Source organism: Scylla paramamosain, chromosome 8 (genome assembly GCF_035594125.1).
Source record: "Scylla paramamosain isolate STU-SP2022 chromosome 8, ASM3559412v1, whole genome shotgun sequence".
NCBI lineage: Eukaryota > Metazoa > Arthropoda > Malacostraca > Decapoda > Portunidae > Scylla > Scylla paramamosain.
In genome coordinates, this window is record NC_087158.1 from 1 (window position 1) to 15,182 (window position 15,182).

The 15,182-nt window shown below is 40.2% G+C and overlaps 2 long non-coding RNA genes across 3 annotated transcripts; both read left to right on the forward strand.

The window, feature by feature from the left end:
• The first annotated feature begins 875 nt into the window (after positions 1-875).
• On the forward strand, positions 876-7,377 carry LOC135102619 (uncharacterized). 2 transcript variants are annotated; one of them, XR_010269709.1, is made up of 5 exons: positions 876-1,145; positions 1,558-1,737; positions 5,720-5,907; positions 6,325-6,400; positions 7,361-7,377. It is a non-coding gene; the product is annotated as an uncharacterized LOC135102619 (long non-coding RNA). The 2 variants fall into 2 exon arrangements; XR_010269708.1 differs by lacking the exon at positions 7,361-7,377 and having other exon boundaries at positions 883-1,145; positions 6,325-6,580.
• Positions 7,378-8,193: 816 nt separating this feature from the next.
• LOC135102569 (uncharacterized) lies at positions 8,194-9,745 on the forward strand. Its single transcript, XR_010269676.1, has 4 exons — positions 8,194-8,286; positions 8,629-8,718; positions 9,090-9,215; positions 9,704-9,745. It is a non-coding gene; the product is annotated as an uncharacterized LOC135102569 (long non-coding RNA).
• Positions 9,746-15,182: the final 5,437 nt, after the last annotated feature.

The following is a 15,182-nucleotide window of genomic DNA, read 5'->3' on the forward strand; positions in this document are numbered from 1 at the left end:
AGGGTCAGTAATTATATTTAGGAAAATAAATAATTGGTTTAAACTTAATAAAAGGTAGAGGTTAAGAGGGGTCTGATGGTCTTGGAAAGTGGTATAGGGGACATAATAAGAGTGATATAAGCAAAATTCTCCAGGTAGGGCAATAAATAATTGGTTTGTGCTTGATAAAGGCAGAATTAGATTAAAAAGGAGGTCTAATCCATTTCTTCAAGTGATATGAGATGCAACAAGGGTGATATAAGCAAAATTCTCTGAGAGGCAGTAAACAGGGAAGGACAAGAAGTAAAATGGATTCAAGCTTGAGGATAGATTTAAGAAAGACAGGATAGAATGGAATAGACTCAGCAATCAGGTTGTTAGTACTGAGTCATTGGGGAGCTTTAGACAAATTTATGGATTGGGTGGAAATAAGGTAAGAGCAGAATAACACACACAGCAAAGGTTAAGGTAATATCATAAAGGATAACAATTTATTGGGGCTTCCACTCATTCACCCTGCTCTTATAGACGAAGAATAACACACACAGCAAAGGATAAGGTAATATCATAAAGGATAATAATTTATTGGGGCTTCCACTCATTCACCCTGCTCTTATAGACAAGGTGGCATCAAAAGCATTTCTCTCTCTCGTAGCATAAAAGTCATAATGTAGTGAAGACTGTCATTCATCGTGTCATATTTCACAAGAGTTACTGGGTATCTTATCTCTTTTTTGGATATCTGTTACCATCTAACGAAATACTAAAATAGTTAAGAGTATTTTTACATGTCTGTCTAGGTAATAACCTAGACAATGAGACAATAGTGAAGATTGTAAACATGGTATGCTTTTCATACCATCTAAATTTTCGGGCAAAAACACTTATTTTGCTCCTTAATTGATAAAACTCAAGGTTAGTGAGACTTTTCCTCTTCTAGTATATTTCTACAAAATATGAATGCACAAAATCCCCTAAACATTATTTGTTTTCATAAGTTAGAAATAAAATCTGCATATTGAGATGGTCTTTTGGCGGCGCCAAAACAGTTTAAGCACGAATCTGTGACTGAGGTGAGTTCCAGCCGCTGTTGTGCTTATTTTACCTGTCCCACGAACACAACAGCTGCCTGGCCAACATTCAGCGACTCAGAGACACATTACCAAGTAAGCAAGTGGACATTGCCGCCCTGACAAGCTTTTTAAAGTGTAAAGACGTACTGGGTATGACAAGCCGCAGCTGAGTGTTTTGGCATAACAACACAGCGGCGTCCTGGTTCCCTGTAGCTCCCTGGCTCCCTCCCCGTGCACAGTTTGCTCTCTCTCTCTCTCACCAAGAAAAACAACAAAATTTGCTCTGCGGAGACGAGGTTAATGTGTGTTCAGGAACATCTGGTGCATTACGCTGTATAAAAGTGAGCGAGCTGGCTGTACCAAGGCGACTGTATTTTGCTTCTTAAAACCATGTTCAATGAACTAAGTAAACATCAACAGATAACATTAAATCAACACCATAATTACACTGGAAGGAATACAAGGACGACAATTCAACAGCGCATCATATACGTTGTGTTTGCAGATGACTGCTGCGAGGGGAGGCTTGGCTAGCTGACTAACTGAAATAAGCCTCAAGATCAATGCAAACCGCAAGACCTTACACCATATATAATACAATGAAGGATATTATTGTTACTACTGTTCATCCAAGCCAGCATCACCACCACCACCACCACCACCACCACTTCAAGCTTCGTTAAAGGTAAAACATTCTAATTATTATTATTTGTTGTTATTTTTATTGCTATTGTTATTATTATTATTATTATTATTATTATTATTATTATTATTATTATTTTATTATTATTACCATTGTTTAAAAAAAATGCCATGTATCATCTGGTTAAGAGATTTAAAGAGCCAGAGAGAGAGAGAGAGAGAGAGAGAGAGAGAGAGAGAGAGAGAGAGAGAGAGAGAGATTTAGTTACATCAGAGACAGACAGACAGACAGACAGACAGACGGACAGACAGATAAATAGATAGCTAGGTGAGTCACACTAACTGAAAGAGAGAGAGAGAGAGAGAGAGAGAGAGAGAGAGAGAGAGAGAGAGAGAGAGAGAGGCCTTGAGGTGAGTAAGAAATAGAGATAATGTTTGTGGCTGGAGGGAAAATTTTAGTGCAACTTTGAAGGGAATAACAGTTTGCTGGAGGAAAGACTGGTCCTCTCTCTCTCTCTCTCTCTCTCTCTCTCTCTCTCTCTCTCTCTCTCTCTCTCTCTCTCTCTCTCTCGTCTGTCTGTCTGTCTAGCTCTTTCAAATTTTTACTTTTCTTTGTTCTTTTATTTTATTTCTCTCTCTCTCTCTCTCTCTCTCTCTCTCTCTCTCTCTCTCTCTCTCTCTCTCTCTCTCTCTCTCTCTCTCTCTCTCTCTCTCTCTCTCTCTCTCTCTCTCTCTCTTTCCAGCTCTTTCACTTAATTAAAATTCTTTGTTCTGGTTATTTTATTTCTCTCTCTCTCTCTCTCTCTCTCTCTCTCTCTCTCTCTCTCTCTCTCTCTCTCTCTCTCTCTCTCTCTCTCTCTCTCTCTCTCTCTCTCTCTCTCTCTCTCATTTCCATCTTTCACTTAACTAAAATTCTTTCTGGTTAACCTTTCCTCTCTCTCTCTCTCTCTCTCTCTCTCTCTCTCTCTCTCTCTCTCTCTCTCTCTCTCTCTCTCTCTCTCTCTCTCTCTCTCTCTCTCTCTCTCTCTCTCTCTCTCTCTCTCTCTCTCTCTCTCTCTCCATCTTTCACTTAAAATTCTTTCTTGGTTAACCTTTCCTCTCTCTCTCTCTCTCTCTCTCTCTCTCTCTCTCTCTCTCTCTCTCTCTCTCTCTCTCTCTCTCTCTCTCTCTCTCTCTCTCTCTCTCTCTCTCTCTTTCTCTCCTGGAGCTTAACAATATACGTAATACACAACATATTTTATAATCACAGTGGAGGAGGAGGGGAAGGAGGAGGAGGAGGAGGAGGAGGAGGAGGTAGGGAAGAGTAGGGAAGGAATGTTAGAGTAAAAGTGAATAAAATCCCCGTTAGTTCTCAGAGGAGGAGGAGGAGGAGGAGGAGGAGGAGGAGGATTAGGAGGAGGTAGGGAAGAGTAGGGAAGGAATGTGAGAGTAAAAATGAATAAAATCCCCGTTAGTTCTCAGAGGAGGAGGAGGAGGAGGAGGAGGAGGAAAACAATACGAAGACACATTAACTTGATATCTCTGGTTGGCATGAAATTACTGAAGATGAGGAGGAGGAGGAGGAGGAGGAGGAGGGAGAGGAGGAGGAGGAGGATTTGATGTTGAAAGTGAATGTGAGGTATGAGAAGAGGAGGAGGAGAAGAAGAAGAAGAAGAAGAAGAGGAAGGAGAAGAAAAGATGATGATTATGAAGAGGAGGAGGAGGAGGAGAATATGGACTACACAAAGGAAGAAGACAAGGAAGAGGAGGAGGAGGAGGAGGAGGAGGAGGAATAACAATGAAGAAGAGGAATAGAGAAGGAGGAATAGAAGAGGAGGAGGAGGAGGAGAAAAAGGAGGAGAATATAGACTATGATACGAAAGAAGAAGAGGAGGAGGAAGAGGAGGAGGTGGTGGTGGTGGTAGTGGTGGTGAAAGGGTTTGTCTTCAAGGCCGTGTGTCGACATGGCTAGGTAGAGAGAGAGAGAGAGAGAGAGAGAGAGAGAGAGAGAGAGAGAGAGAGAGACTTTCATTATTTCCCCTTCCTGTATTCAATTATATTCATCAATGTGTGAGAAAGGGGGTCCAGGGGGGCTGTGCCTCCCCTGGAACCCCTAAGGTTACTAACCTAACCTAACTTATATCCTTGGGATGATTGTGGACTTAGTTTCTGGAGGCAGCGCGCTATTAATTTAATTACTATGGCCTTACAAAGCCTTCCCCACATTGAAAACATCACAGACATGTTCTATAGTAAGTACTCTATCACGTTGCAATGTGTTTTTAATGAATAGAGAGGAGGTCCAACCCTGCAGTTTTACCGAACAGATTAAGGGGGCGACAGGGGTGGTACCTCCTGGGCACATAGTACATTCTGTGGCTTTGAAATCATAGTAAGTGTTTGTTGGGGGAATATGGACCTAAACCTCTTCTGAAGTAACCTTAGCCTTTTCTGAAGTTAATACTTACATGTCAGGTAGAATTAAGGTTGTAGCATATCTTGCAATATATATCAACTTACAGAAACTTGTTTAAGCAAAAAAAGGTAAAAGGTTAATGAACTGATGCATCCCCATGCTACACACTCCTCGTCTGAGTTGTCGAGAGTCATTGCTGGCTGGCTGCGAGAGGTGTGTGGGGCAGGGCAGGGTTAGCCATTACAGGAATCACAATACTTAGTTATTTGAAGGTCTTGCTAACCTAGCCTCACCCTGACGTAACCTAAACTAACCTAACCCTAACCCTAATCCTTGCCTTTTTTTTTTTTTTTTTTTTTTTTTTTTTCATAATTAAGTAATAACTTCAAATAACTATAAGTATTCTGATTCCCTTAATGGCTAACCTCACCCTGCCCTGCACAGCTCCAGCAGCCAGCCAACAGTGACCCTCAAGCACTTGGAAGGGGAGGGTGTAGCATGGGAATGCATCAGTTCATTAACCTTGTTTTTTTTTTTTTTTTTTTTTTTTTTTTTTTAACAAGTTTCCAGAAGTTGATATATATTGCATGATATTCTACAACCTTAATTCTATCTGACATGTACGTATTAACCCTAGAAGAGGCTAAGGTTATCTCCATATTATCCTTTTCTTTCCCTCAGGCTTTATTTTTAGTTAATTGCTTTGAAAGAGATATCATAGAAACTTTGTTAATATATCTACATTTTATATCTATAGAATTTTAGGTTTTTCATTTTGTCCGAAAATACAATTTTTTTCACCGTTAATTTTCTCCACTCCTTTTCCTGTTTTCTTTTTACATTTTTAAGGTAGGGGAGTGCAGGCCAAAATAAACCAAAGTTGGGAAGCCTGAAAAGTTTAAGGAGTAAAAACACTGTTTTGCGCAGAAATCCTTAAAAATAGTCAACAAACAGAGAATATCCCATCCCCCCCATATTCCCCACTACACTATTCTAACTGTGAGATTACTAACCTTGCTAATTGGGAGGCTCCATCACCCAGATCTCCCATTATGCTATTCTTACCAGTAAATTGCAGTTTAACACCACAAATCCTATCTTTTTTCTGTCCCTAACAAGCTTGGAGACATGGTGGGAAAATGGAGTTTTAGGGTGGAAGAAGCTAAATTATGCCAAATTTTGACATTCGTTGGAAAGTCTAAGGATGAGGTGCCATATATTGAAAACTGGGAACTTTCTAGCTTAACCTAACTTTACCCAACCTAACTGAAAGGCGAGTCCTGTCCCCCCTTTAAAGACACTAATCCAGCTTAACCAGTGCATCTTTCTCCAGTGGATGCCCCCATTAAGAACACTAACTTAACTTAACCAGGGGGCTTTTGTATGTAGATGAGAATTTCTCAGATGATGTTTTGGTGTATAGTCTCTGCAACAACATCTCTTTATCTTTCATGGTCTGTCTCTTTGTGTGTGTGTGTACTTTTTAGAGATGACCTTCTAGTTGTTCTTCTCTTATGGTATTTTTCTTTTCTGTCTCTTTCTGTACAATATGTCCTTTATTTCCTCAGCATCCTGAATGGTATTCTTGGTAATATCTGTTTTATTTTCTCTCTACCTCTCCCTTCCACAGCACTCATCCAGGTGGAGGTAGAACCAGTGGGACGATGGTTCCACATATATGAGGCACGGCGTCTGCGGGGCCACCTCACCTCCTCAGTTGGGGAAAGTGAAGAGGAGAGTGAGGAGGAGGAGGCTCAGGAGGTGGAGGTGGAGGATGACATACACTATCTTCGCTCTCTCAACCCAGCAGACTGGAAGGTGAGAACTCAGCCAGCATGGTCCAGTCATAGCAACATAAGAATGGAGAAGACTGCAAAAGATTGGCTGGCCTACACTGGATAACTCCTGTACTAACCATGAAAATCTGTTATCCTCCTCTTCCCCATGCAGTCAGCCTTCCTATTGCCATCTGGCCTCTATATGCATATGCCTAGTCATCTAACCTCATGATATCACTTATGGTGTAGGTGCTGACCACATGAATGCTAAGCCTGTTCTATTTGTCCACTACTCTGTGAACCAGTTCTTACTAAGCTCTTTTCAAAACCTAAACTTATCTAGCATATATAGTTCTGTCTTGATTGTTCACTATGAGAGCATCACTTACCTCTGTCATTTATTTGATTAGTATCTTTCTTTTATATATTGATACATTTCTACAACATTGCCTTTCAGGACCAGGATCATTATGCAGTACTGGGACTCCGAAAGCACAGGTACAAGGCCTCTGATGATGACATCAAAAGAGCGTGTAAGTCCTGGTGGCATCTGGAGCTAGAGTGTATAGTGTACTGAGTACCAAGTTTTAGTGCACCTGCTGTTTGAAGGTATTTTTATAGTGCCAGTTTTCAGTTGCAGTGTCAGCCCTTTTAGTCTTGGTATTTTTATTTTATTTGTATATTTTCAATAACTACATTTTATTTGTGCCTTGCTATGGATGTATGTGGGTTGGCCTTTGCTATACCAAAGTTCCTGGGGTGTAGTATAGGTGATTTGAGACTATGACTATGGCCACACTGGCAATGGTTGTGAGCAAGCAGGTGAGTGTGATAAATGGTGAGAAAAGTGGGAGCAATGTACCAAATAAGTGTGGCCACACTGACAGTGAGTGGGGCGTGGAGCGAGCTGTGTCTTCCTGTGGCCCACAGCGAGGAGCATTGTCAGTTGACTTTTGTCAATCATCTGGCACAGGCAGTTTGTTGCCTGCTATTGACATTGCATGGCTAATTATTGAAGTTTTGCTCACACCAATCATTTGGGATACATTTGCTAAAGTAGAACCCAAAAGGGAATGCCATCATGTTGTTTGTAGTAATTACTATTAATTATGAAACCATGTCCATAACTGTTAGCTTTAACAAGCTCTTGAATTGTAGCTAGGTGGTGCATTCAGACAGAGCAGAGGAGAATGTGTCTGAAGAATAGTTGGCGCCCCTATGGCTATGAGTGTGAATGATATTTGTAAGAGTGTGTGGTGGTTTGTTCTGGGGCCACCCCATGTGGGATTGGCAACCTGATATATAGATAGATAGATAGATATTATATTTTCTGATCATTGGGTTTTATGCTAAGATATCTGTAAGTCTAATATAATAATTAGCATTCCCTTTGGTACGTGCTTTAAGAACAGGATGACCCAACACTTGGGTAAAGGAATGAGAGTGCAGCCAGATTAGTGTGCACTTCCGTCCATTGTGTTTACTCCTCACAGACCGCACGATGGTTCTGGTGGCACCACCATCCAACAAGCGGGGCGAGCAGCTGGGGAGGGAGGTGAGGGATGGACGAATGACTACTTCACCTGCATCACCAAAGCCCTATGAGATTCTCGGGGACCCCATCAAGCGACGCTCCTGGGACTCGGTGGACCCAGAGTTTGATGACGAGGTGCCGAGCTGTCAGTGCACACAATAAGGCAAACTTCTTCCAGGTAAGCGCTGATCCCCACTAAGAAGAAAATTTATGTCCACAAAGAATTCAAAGGTCTTTTAACTCCATGTCATACTGTAATGTCAAATATATGTGCACACAAGGCAAGCGCTAACTCCTATTAGGAAGAAAAATGACTCAACAAAAGAATTGAAAGGTTCAGTATTCCATTGCTATTTGGTACATCTTTTCTTTACCACTAACCACCTCTGGGACAATTCTTCACAATTCTACAGCCATCTCCAAACATTATACTGGCTAGAAATTGCAAAAAAATCTATTCCTTTTTCACCGCTTTTTTCTTGCAGGTGGTTATAAAGATTGTATACATTACTTGTAGTGGTGTGGATGATTAACATATCACTGGAAGGGATTAACTCCATCTCAATATTGTAATGTCAGGTCTATATATTAGATTATCTAAGCTCTCCTCTCTCTCCTCTCTCTCTCTCTCTCTCTCCTCTTCTCTCTCCTCTCTCCTCTTCTCTCTCCTCTCTCTCTCGTCCTCTCTCTCTCTCTCCTCTCACTCCTCTCTCCTCTCTCTCTCTCTCTCTCTCTCCTCTCACTCTCTTCTTCAGTCTCCACCACATCTTTGTAAGGCACAGTGTTGCATTGCCAGATTTTTCACGGGTGTTTGAGTGCAATGCTCGTTGGTCCACCCACAAGCACGTTCCTGGCTTGGGCAAACCTGATGACACCAAACAAAAGGTCAGTCCAGATTAGCAGATTAAGTAACTGGAGAGAGTGATTGGCCTGTACAGTCACATCAATCTCCCTTGTACTGTTTTAGAAGTGAGATTACTAGTAGCAGAAATGCAAGTAGATATTTGGTGACTAGTTTACTTTTTATAGTTACCCATCATCATATGCTATGTTGATGGAAAGATAGACCAGTAATTTTGGAAAGTTTGTTTAAAATATCATACACTATAATTTTCCTCAGCATAGAGGGTCCAGTAACTTACACATAAAACATCATTTCAAAGATTTCTTTATGAATAGTGTTTATTTTGTATTGTTAACCCCGACTTAATTTTCATCACTGTGCAGGTTGATCGCTTCTATGGATTCTGGTACGACTTTGATTCCTGGCGAGAGTTTTCATATCTGGATGAGGAGGGAAAAGGAGAAGGGACAGGAGTGAGTCTTCACTATTTGTATGTCTGGTCTTTTTAGAGTTATGTGTATTCCCACTCCAGCCTTGCTTTATCTTCCCAAAGGCAGCAAAAATGGTGAAATTTGTATCTTGAAACATTAACATTGAATAAAATTTTAATTGAATAAGGAAATAATGCCCAAACTTAAGCCTAGACTTGACATTGGAAAAAATAACAAGAAAATTTAATATGGCTAGACAGAATACCCAGACTTATGGCAAGGAAAACTGGCACCGACATTGTTCTGATTGCTTTAAACTGGTCATTTTAGTTTCTTTGAATATTTTGTAACAGTGCAATGTGACTGCAATGTTGTGGTCGCCTTCCCTTCTTTAAATCAGTCAATCTTGCCAGCCGGGAGGAGCGTCGATGGATAGAGAAGCAGAACAAGGTAGAGCGAGCGAGGCGTCGGAAGGAGGAGATGGGTCGATTGCGCAGGCTAGTTGACAATGCATATGCCTGTGACCCAAGGATAGCCAAGTATGTTTCGTTACTTATTACTGATTTCGTGTATTTTCGTTGTATCCCCAATAAAAGTTGAAATTTTGTGCATTATCCCAAGAGATATTTATCACAAGGAGTACTTTTTTCTGTTGTTACATAATACTTCAAATTTCATTTTGATGGAAGGGTTTATGATGATTTAGATTGCAAAGAAGCTGTTCTTGTTTTACTTCTGACTCCTTATGAGGGAAAAAATTAATTCCTGCTTTTGCTGTCTACTTCTGTAGCTAAAGAATGGGTAAGTTTATAGAAAAAGAGGGAAAGAGATGAAGAATTCTAATATATATATATATATATAATATATATATATATAACTATATATATATATATATATATATATATATATATATATATATATATATATATATATTATAATATATATATATATATATATATATATATATATATATATATATATATATATATATATATATATATATATTATATATATTAATTTTTTTAAGATTTAAAGAAGAAGACAAGGAAAGAAGACTGGCTCAGAAAAAAGGCTAAAGCAGTGGCAATCAGGCAAAAACAAGAAGAGGAGGAGAGGGTGAGTGCACATTGTGATCTCCAGTATTAGCACCAGGCCAATCTCTAACTACTCTCGGACACATATATGCATTGATTTCTACAACAGACCAAGGCTTCACATTTTTCTCATTGATTTTGTATTTTTCATGTCTTATGCTCGGAAATGCCATATATTTTGAAATACCATGCTATGTTCTCTTTTTTTTTTGAATGATATGTCTTGCTAATGTGTAAATTTGGTGTTTTCAGGTAAGGCAGGAAGCTGAGGAAGCAGAGAGAAAGAAAAGAGAAGCAGAGGAGGCAGAGCAAAGAGCAAAACAGGAGGTAGAAAAAGAAGGAAAGAGAGGTGCTGAAGAAAGCATTCAAAAAAGAGAGGAAGGTGAGGAGGAGGGTAGAATATGCTTGACATGTAAGAACTTACCACACACTTGTCTTTGACGCTTAAACTGCTGTGATCGCCTAACATAATCAAAAATTCTCTTGACAAATATATTGAATTTTCGTGGGTGCACTTTCTTTCTAGTGTGTTCCTAACTGACTGTCTTCAGCCTCTTTTTCATCACTGCAGTGTTGAATCTCTTGCTACCTCCTACTGCTATTTTCATGCCAACTGCTCTTCTGATCTTGCTAACTGCATGCCTCACTGCACAAGTCTTTTCTTCTTTCTTTCATCTCTATTCTGTCTACCTCTTTAATGCAAGAATTAACCATTATTCTCAATCATTCATCCCCTATCTCTGGTAAACTCTGGAACTCCCTGTCTGCTTCTGTATTTCCACCTTCCTATGACTTGAACTCTTTCAAGAGCGAGGTTTCAAGGCACTTACCCTGTTTGTTTGACTAACACTTGACTGTTCAGGAGCCAAGCCACCTCAGTGGGCCTCTTTCTTCTTTTTTTTTTTTTTTCAGTCTTTGTTGTCCTTGGCCAGTGATCCTCCCAATATATATATAAAAAAAATAATAATAATAATAATGATGATGATAATAATAATAATAATAATAATAATAATAATAATAATAATAATAATAATGATCCCTGGCTATTGGCAAGCAAGCCCACTACATTATATCCTTTCCTCCTCCTGTTCCTTTCCTCTCCCCTTTCACTTTCATCTCGTCGCAGTCCTCCCTTCCTGTCACCTGCCCCTATAGTTCTCATGACTCATGCCTGGAGCCATCATTCTACCTGGCAAGTCTTTTTTTTTTTTTTTATTTTTTTTTTTTTTTATCATTCATTTTAAGGCTACAAAATTTGCTAAAAAAAAAAAGAAAAAACTAAAAAATGAAACTCTACCCACTTTCATCTTCTGTAACATTTCACATTAAAATATTCTCATTCATTATATACTTTCAGATTTATATTTTTTTTCCTTTTTCTTTGATGTCATTTTTTAAATGATTTTTGATACAGTTCCTGTTCATAAGGGGCTGAGAGGACTGCATTTGTATTAGAAAGATGGAAAGAGCATTAAATTTAGTGTTCAAATGTGTAAATTAATTTGGAAACTAAAAAAATATATATACAAATTATGATTGCGTGTATTTTTGTTCACGTAAATAATTTTAAAAAGCAACGTGAAATAGAATAAAGCACACATTCTTTGTCATTGCATAGATGTGATGGTGACAGTGATAAAGAACATCTCTGTATCTGTCTATCTTTATTTGACACCTCTTGATAAATACTCCATGAGGACATAACTGCAACAGATTTCTCTATTTAGTCCTGCCCTTGTATTCCCTTCCTCTTTGCTCTGAACTTCACATACTCTCTCTTCACCCCTTTCCTCACATATTTCAGTAACCATTTTTTTATGCAAGATCTTTGGGTCAAGGGCAATAAAAAGAGGGGAAAGAAAGTCCACTGAGATGCTAGTCCCAAAAGAAAGATCATAAGGATTATCCAGAATTGTTGGATAAGTGTTTTGAAAAAGTTGGAACCAGCCATTTTAAAGAGTTCAAGTTATAGGAAGGAGGATCTTCTGGAGCAGGCAGGGAGTTCCCAGAGTTTACTAGAAAAAAAATAGCAGTAAAAAGATAGCAAGATATGCAACATTGCAGCAATAACAGAGAGGCTGAAAATCATTAGTATAGTATCCTCTATTCCCAGATGCTGCGGACTCTCTGTAAGGACAACAGTTACTTTGCATCAGAGGAGGGGGGAGCGAGTGCAGACCCATGGACAGATGTGGAGCTGCTGTGTGAGGCACTGGAGCTGACCCGCCTGGAGGAACTCAACAAGGAACTAGCACAAGTGGCCCAGGACAAGATGCAAGGGTGGGAGGTACTCATGAAGGAGGTGAGGGAGGATCAACAGTAGTAGTAGTAGTAGTTAATTGACAAAGGTGAGTGAGAGAGATCAACAGTAGTAGTAATAGCAGTAGTAATTTTTTGACACAGGAGGTGAGTGTGGAGGGCCAACAGTAGTAGTAGTAGTAGTAGTAGCAGTAATTGTTGCTTATATAAAAAAAAAAGAAAAAGCATAATTTTTGTCATTCTTAAATCAAAAAATTTCCTAAGCCTTGAACCCAAAAGCTGCTCCAACAGACATATGGGTATCTGCATCACTTTTGAAATTAACTATGTTAGGTCTATTTAAGTCATGTTACATTACCTTATCTGATTAAGCTAAATCTAAAGTAGCATAAAGCAAGCTAATCTAAATTAGAACAATCCACCCCAAATGATCTGGATATTCTGTATGACCTGTTTTCCCTAGGATAGTCAAACCCTTTCAGACTATTTCTCCACTGATAGTTATGATTAGTACAAGGAGTCCTTGGTGTATGACAGTCTTGACTTTTGTCCTTCATATGTTTCTTTTACAGGCACAATAGTTATGTGTTTATGTCCTAGACTATGACTTTACAGTACAACAGTATTAGTATTAGTGATTGACATACTGCAGGTAGCTTACTTATGCTGGTTCTGACCTATGCAGAAAATCAGTTTTGTAACATGGCATAGGAACAGAACTCTGTCATAACTTGAGGACCCCCCTGTAACACTTCTTTGCCTTCTCTCTCTGTTGTAGGTGAGTGAGGTGCGCAACAGGATCAAAAAGGAGAGGGAGGAGGTGGCAGCAGCGGCAGCAAGGGAGGGAGGGGGGTGGAGGGAGGAGGGGAAGGTTCATCACTCAAAGTCTGGAATCAAGATGACCTCCAGCTGCTCATCAAAGCCGTCAACCTCTTCCCTGCCGGCACAACAAAGAGGTGAGCTGGTTCATGTGTGTGTGTGTGTGTGTGTGTAAATTGCTTCTTTTTATATATTTTTTGATATCTTATTATTATTGGTGGTCCACAAGGCTGTCCCCTTTCCACTGGGGCTGACAGGGCTAAGAGTGTGAATGACGTGTCATTCACCTACATTCGTCTGCTGGTCACCAAACCAGCTGTTCCCCATATGGAAAGAGGTCAGAGCTTGTAGTGATTGATCTTTGGGTAGGACTGAGACCATTCACACACCGCACACTGGGACAGTGAGGGCCATAACCCTTCAGGTTACATCCTGTACTTACTTGCTGCTAGGTGAACAGGGGCTACACATGAAGAGATTCTCCCAGGACTTGAACCCATGCCTTCTCGGTTGTGAGCCGAGCATGCTGACACTAAGTGGTGTGCATGTGTGTGTGTGTGTGTGTGTGTGTGTGTGTGTGTGTGTGTGTGTGTCTGTGTGTGTGTGTGTGTGTGGTGCCTTGTCTGGGCCAGCTGATGTGAGATTGCTGGCCTAGTATATAAATAGATGGGTTTTTTAAGCTTTAATATTTTATTTGATTGATATATTGCCTTATTCTTGTGTTTCCATGTGTGTTTTAAAATGACTAATATCAAGGTTGTTATCTGATCCCTACTACTGTTCTCTACATACACACCATTTAGGTCTTCACGTGGTATAGGGAATATAACAAAGGTGACATTTATAAAATTCTCAGGATCATAATTAGGATAGAACAAGACACAATGGGTTCAAGCTTGAAAATAGTTAGAGAGGAAGAAATTGGTCCTCAGATGGAGTAGTAGATGAATGGAATGGACTCAGTAATCAGGTTGTTAGTGCTGAGTCATTGGGGAGCATTAAAGGATTAGACAAATTTATGGATGGGAATGATAGGTGGATATAGGTAGATATGTTTCATACAAGGATGGCTTCTTGCAGCTCCCTTAATGTTAGGTTATGTTTTTATGCATTGCTGTACTTAGAGGAACTCTTTGAACCCTCCATGCTGCAGGTGGGAGGTTGTGGCAGAGTATATCAACCAACACAGCCACCAGCATCACCAGGCTGGCCAAGGAGGTGCTCAATAAGGCCAAGGAGCTGCAACACTCAGACAAGCACATGAGGGAGGCAGCCAACAAGAATGCCTACCACAGCATGGAGAAGGGCACAGGGCTCGGCAGGTGATCAGCGACACCACAGCCTCCCAGAGATATGGACAGTGAGTTCTTGCTGTTATGCTGACATTCAGATCATTCTTTTGCATCTTTGTGTAGTTTTATATCATGTTGATGCTTGGGTAATTTCTCATTTCTCTTTTTATACTAATTAATTATTACCATGAGTCTTCTCTGTATGAACTCAAGAGCTTTCTCCCCTTCTCTGTGTAACTGCTGTGAATTGTCTTTTAGCTCTATGCAATATCACCAGCTGAGCTGTGAATCAATTCCAAGATATTTTAAGAAAAAACATGTTTTTAGGCTGATGTTAGATCTTTCCTTTGTGCAGCACCACAGGAGATGCTGGGGGATGAACACTGCTGCTTGGGGAGCTGAGGAACAGAGGTTGCTGGAGCAAGCCCTCAAGACCTATCCAGTCTCTACTCCTGACCGCTGGGACCCGCATTGCCAAGTGTTTCCCCAACCGAACCAAGAAAGACTGCATGAGGGCGCTATAAGGTCTGTATATGGTGTGTGTGTGTGTGTGTGTGTGTTTGTGTGTCTGGTGGTGATGTGTTGCTTGCTATTCCCCTGTATGTGAGATTGTGGAGGAAAACAAATCAGGTTTATCTTGTGTTTATGGAGTGACACACTCTCTCTCTCTCCTCTCCTCTCTCTCTCTCCTCTCTCTCTCTCTCTCTCTCTCTCCTCTCCTCTCTCTCTCTCTCTCTCTCTCTCTCCTCTCTCTCTCTCTCTCTCTCTCTCTCTCTCTCTCTCTCTCTCTCTCTCTCTCTCTCTCTCATGCATTTATCTTTTGATCTGCTTTTATCTTTGTGGTCCCTCCATACTCGTAAATGCATGGAGATGTAAGTGCTATGTGTGTGTGTGTGTGTGTGTGTGTGTGTGTGTGTGTGTGTGTGTGTGTGTGTGTGTGTGTGTGTGTGTGTGTGTGTAGTGAAGGGTTTTATATATATGTGTGTGTGTGTATGTATGTAGTGAAGGGTTTTATATAGTGCACAGTAGACACTGATGTTAT